The sequence below is a fragment of the Chrysochloris asiatica genome, unplaced genomic scaffold (assembly GCF_000296735.1).
Source record: "Chrysochloris asiatica unplaced genomic scaffold, ChrAsi1.0 scaffold00128, whole genome shotgun sequence".
NCBI classification, from domain to species: domain Eukaryota; kingdom Metazoa; phylum Chordata; class Mammalia; order Afrosoricida; family Chrysochloridae; genus Chrysochloris; species Chrysochloris asiatica.
In genome coordinates this window covers 1,258,529-1,264,528 of record NW_006408646.1, presented here as the reverse complement: position 1 = coordinate 1,264,528, position 6,000 = coordinate 1,258,529, and positions in this window count along the sequence as shown.

Sequence of the window (6,000 nt, the reverse complement as noted above, 5' to 3'; positions counted from 1 at the left end):
CTGTGCGATTCTCACAATTATTGTTACGTTTGAGCCCATTACTGCTGCCACTGTGCCAATTCATCTCCTTGGAGGTCTTCCTCTTTTTCACTGACCCTCCACTTTACCAAGTCTGTTGCCTTCTCCAGGGACTGGTCCCTCCTGATAACATTCCTGAAGTATGAGAAATGAAGTCTTACCATCTTGGCTTCCAAGGAGCACTCTGACTGTCCACTTTCCACACAGATCTGTTTGCTGTTCCGGCAGTCCATGGGTGATGGTTGATGGATTGAACCACCAGGGTTCCTTAACTGGTATGTTGTTGTGTGCTGTCAGATCAGTTCATTCCAACTCATAGCGACCCTATATAGGGTTTTCTGAGCATCTGAGCAGCCAGCTTTGCGGTTACTAGTCTAATGCTTACACTACAAAGGCACACCAGGGTTCTGCTGTTAACAGGCATAGGGACTAGGATTTCAACATGTTTTGAGGGGAGACACAAGTCAACCCATTGCACAGCTAGCGGCTTGAGTAACAGAGGCGATTGATAGGGAGGAGTTGAAGATGTCTGTGGGAAATGTACAGGAGGGCCCTTTGGGGATAATTCTAAACCATTCACTTCCATCATGGTGCCCTAACCCATTGCTGTCTAATTGATGGAAACTCAAGGCTGCTCCATGTGTTTCAGAGTAAAACTACACTCCATTGGATTTTCAATGGCTGTCAATGTATGGAGAAACCCTGGTGACACAGTGGGATAAGCATTGGGTTGTTAACCTAAAGAATGGTGTTTCAAAGCCACAGGCTGCTCCGCAGGAGAAAGATGAGGCCATCTGCTCCCTTCAAGATGCACAGTCTGGGAACCCTATGGAGCAGTTCTTCCGTATTCTAGTGGGTGGGTGGCTGTGAGTTGGAAGTGACTCAACAGTGACTTTGGGTGTTTTTAACAGAAGTAGACTGCCAAGGTTTTCTTCCCTGGTTCCACTGGGTGGATTTGAACCTCCAGTCTTTTGGTGAGTAGCCAAGCATGAATCGTTTGCATCCCAGGATCATTCTGAGAGTTGAGTCAGAAGCTGACAGTTTCTCCTCTCCTTAGAGAGATCTCCCCATCATCACTGAGCACTGGCTATCCACACCCACCCCAGGCCCAAGCTTGAGTGAGTGGATGAACGTGAGTAATTAGCAAGTATTCCAAAGTTTCCTCCAGTTGTTGTCCTTCACTGGCTGCATAAGCCCCCCACCCAGCCCCCAACTCCCATCATCCTGACAGCTGCTGGAGTGCCACAATTGTGCTAATCATTACAAATTGATACTTAATGCACTCGTAAGCACAGCTATTATTAAAAGGAAGTAGATTGCCTGGCAGCGTGAGGCATACCAGAGCTGAATAACCACATTTATTTAGTTATTTATTTATCCTGGCTGGAGATGAGGCTTCATCCTTTCCCCAAGAGAAGTGAGACGCCTGCCAGTTGAAAGCAGAGCAAACACATTGTATCAGTTATCTATTGCCACAATAACACTGCCTAACAAAACATTCAGAAGAGCCCAGTGGAATACAATCATGTTTATTGTGCATGTGCTTGGTTCGGGTGGTTGGGTTCAGCTGGTTTTGGCATCCAGTGTTGGATGACCCAATAAACAAGGAAAGCAAGGGCTTCCTTGTGTTTACTTACTAACCTGTAGTGAACAATTTCACACTTTTGCACTGTGTCAAAGATGTGCTTTAGGTATGGGTGAAGTGAGGGTTAAGGTTGTGTGTCAACTTGGCTGGCCAGAATTGTCAGTGGTTTGGTAGTTATGGTAGTCTTTCTCCATGATGTGATCTGATATGAATAACCAATCAACTAAAAGGTTATATATATCTTATATACATCGACTTCAGATATATGTGGACACTCTGGCCAGCCTTTTTAGCTTTTTGCTGATTCTGGATCCTGTATCTGGCTTGTCACCATCTGAACTTGCGCCAGCGGTCTGCTGTATTGCCTGCAGATATTGGCAGGCATTTGTTTCTGCAGCCTGTGAGTCAGTGGCCTGCCATTACTACCTGCCAACCTTGGAGTCATCCAACTCTGCAATCAGCAGCAACCTGCCCTCTGCTTGGCCTAGCCTGGGTTTATCAGCTCCTGCAGCTACCTGAGTCAGTCTGAGATCAGACCCACAGACTTGGAATTTGCCTTCCTTTACAACTGTGCAAGCCACTTTCTTGAGATAAATTTCTCTGTGTATATGCATATATAAGCTTCATTGGTTTTCCATCTCTAGAGAACTCAGTCTAAGACAGCTGGCATCTGTCTCTCTCCCAACCCTACAGCACCTTCCTATAGAATCAAAGTCTCTTTTCAAATTTACAATCCCTGACCGAGACAGGGGACCCAATAAACAGGGTAAGCATGAACTAACTTGTGCTTACGCTATGGTACCCCATCTTGGCTTGGGGCAGTTGTAGGAGTGTACTGCTTGATCTCCATTGAAAAATAATTTTATGTTCCCCTGCAAAGCTGAGCGGTAACATGGCAGGCTCCAGCTGTTGATTCCTTCACTGTCTCCTTCAGTTTTTGTTTTTAAAATTGTGGTGAAAATAGGCATGGAACATATGTCATCTCAACAATTTCTACATGTTCAATTCCATGACATTGATTACATTTTTCAGGTTGTGCAATCATTTTTGCTATCCTTTTCCAAATCATTCCATCACCATTAAAATAAACTTACTTCTTGCTAAGAAACTAGCCTCCCCTTTCCCATCCCACCTGCCCCTGGTAACTATGAATCATCTTTGATTTCTATATACTTGCTTATTTCATGTAAGTGAGATAGTTCAATATTTGTCCTTTTGTGACTGACTTATTGCACTCCACATGTTTCCGAGATTGATCCATGTTTGGCGTGCATCATTTCTCTTCATGGCTGAGTAGCATATTACTGTGTGTATGGACCACATTGTGTTTTTCCATCCATCTGTGGATGGACATATTGATTGTTTCCACCCTTTGGAGATTGCAAAAAGTGCTGCAACCAACATTGATGTGCAGGTTTCCATGTGACTTCCTGCTATTGGATAGACTTGAACCTCAAATCTTAGGGTTGACAGCAGAGCACACGAACAGTTACCACCACCCAGGAACTCTGTATGTAATTTACACCTCAGTGTAAAAAGAAAAGTGAGAAACTGTTATTGTTATATTACTTAATTTATGTACCAGGCACCCTGGTCCACACCTAAGACTACCACCTTGTAGTCACTAGACCGTAAGGTCCAAATCTGTATCTCTTATTCCACAGGCTCAGTAATAGGTGCTCAGTACATGTTTGCTGAATGAATTCATGAATGAATGGACAAGTGAGTGAGTGATGATGGAGGGGGCAGAAGTGAAAACAAGGTGTGACTTTAGAGAGCAGAGCCAGGATGGGCACAGCCCGGAATTTACAGCTCTCCGGTGTCTCTGCTCATGCTTTCCACACATGTACAAGACAATCTGGAGGCTGCTTGGAAACTCATTCAGCATCTCTAGGAAATTATTTGCCTTTAGAAAAGAAAATGTAAATATTCCCCACTCAGCTGAGCAGAATGACTCCACTGGGCTTCTGAAAACAGCTCTGAAGAGCATCTTCAGTCTCATTCGAGAAGGCTCTGTGAAGGAGGCCTGGAGAAGAGCCAAGGGAAAGATAGACTTAAATTACTGAGGACTCCCTTAAAGATTTATAGTCTCAGAAACACTGTACAGGGTCTCTATGAGTTGGAAGTGAATTGATAGCAATGGGTTTGCCATTATTATGACTCAACAAGAGTTTCTGGGTAGTACAAATGGTTAATGAACTTGACTGCTAATCGCAATATTGGAGGTTGGAATCCACCTACAAGCACCTCAGGAGAAAGACCTGGTAATTTACTTCTGAAAACTCCACTACTGAAAACCCTGTGGAGCTCAGTTATAATCTGACACACAACCACAACAACAATCAAGTCAGAATCAACAAGACAGAAATGAGTTTGCTTTGTTATTTTAGATGATGCAGAGAGAGTCCCAACGTCACAGTGGGTTAAGCATTGGTATGCTAACTGCAAGGTTGGCAGTTCAAACTTATCAGCAGCTCTGCAAGAGAAAGATGAGGCAGATTATAGTCTCAGAAATCCTAAGGAGTGGTTCTACTCTGTGCTGTAGGGTTGCTAGAAGTTGTAATTGATTCAAGGGCAATGGGGTTTTTTGTGTGTGGAGTGGGGCATTGGGGGGCTAGGTAATATATATGGTTAATGTACTTGGCTTTAATCCTAAAGACTGGAAGTTTGAGCCCCTCTTCACAGGTGCCTTGGAAAAGAGTCTCTAATGATTTCCCTCCCCCAAATCAACCATTATAAACCCTGTGGAGCACAGTTCTATTCTGACACACATGAGGTCACCATGATTCTACATCAACTCAAAGGCAACCAACCGGAAGGCATTGAGTCCCATGCTGCTACTTCCAGCAGCAATTTGTCTCATTCTCACAACCACTCTTTGCTTCAGCCTTAGCACAGGCAGCCAGAGGCAAGATTGAAATTTCAAAATCTTATTGGCAGGTATAATCCCAGGGCAGTGAGACCGATAGAGACGAAGAACAAGACTGGTAAAGGTCAGAAGCAAATCGAAGAGGATGCATCTCCAAGCTAGCCATGGTGGAAGCTCAAGTTCATGGTCTCTTTTCAGTTCATCTACACAAGAAAACTCCCTGTGTGGTCCAGAGGAGGAAGGAATGAAGAAAGGGTGTGGGCCAGGCTCCACTATCTGCTGTCTCTCCTTGGTTCAAGTGCATTCTACAAGGAGGACCCCTCCACCACCTGGGAGTCTGGCCTGAGGCTCCAGACATTGGCTTTAAGTGATAGACATTGTGGGAAATCTGCATGGGGCACGTTAGTATTGGCTTGAAGTGATGGGCCTCATGGGTCTGCATGGGGCATGTTGTTTTTGACTTCAAGTGATCTTGTCAAATTTTCTGGTGTTTTATCAAAGCTGTACATCTTTACCGAAGCAGACTACCTCATCTTTCTCCCGTGGAGTGGCCAGTGAGTTCTGGCTGGTGGATTTGAGCTGTTGACTTTCCAGTGAGCCACTCAGCACTTAAACCACAGCACCACTAAGGCTCCTTGGGACATGTAAAGAGGATTAAATAATCCATTTTGCTTAGTTCTCCAAACTGAAGGCACGTGCTACAAACACCCATCCTTGCCAAGTTCTGTGTCTGTCTGCTGGGCCTGCCTGCAGTTATGTATAAAGCAGCAGAGTCAGTCTGGGTGATGGGGAGGGCTTCCTAGTGGTACCACAGCTCACATTGGACCCCCTGGTTCTTACCTGTTAGCATGACCTGTTAGCATGTTTGAGCATGACCAAGCCGGACTCTTCACAAAACACACATCTGTCACTTTGTTCTGAAGATAACAGCCCACCGTGGCAGGTAAATAAGCAGCTAAGTCTAGGGGTGGAAACACAGCCTTGGCTGTCTGTTACCTTCCAAAGACAGCAGCGGGAGTGTGGGGTGGCTGTTGATCACATCCAGAGCCTCCTCCAGCTGCATTGACTTGCTTTGACATCAGCCTCTCGTGGCTACAAGAATGGTCTTCCCCTCTCTTCTCCTTCATACTTACAATCTTTGGGATTGGGAAAGACTGCAGAGTTTCAGTTCCTCAGCTCAGAATTGTGTAGATGGTACAAACGGCTGACATACTTGACAGCTAACTGAAAGGTTGGTTGTTCAGATTCAATCAGAGGTATCTTGGAAGAAAGGTCTGATGAGGCACTTGCAAAAAAATCAGCCACTGACAACGCTACAGAGCCCAGTTCTACTCTGATACACATGGGGTCGCCCTGAGTTGGAATCTACACCTGTACGGAGCTAGCAGTTAGGAAGAAAGACTTGGCAATGTACATCCCCAAATTCAGCCACTGATAACCCTACGGAGCCCAGTTCTACTCTGACACACCTAGGATCTGCATGAGTCTGAATCAACTTGACTGGCAACTTTTATTTTATTTTTGGCAC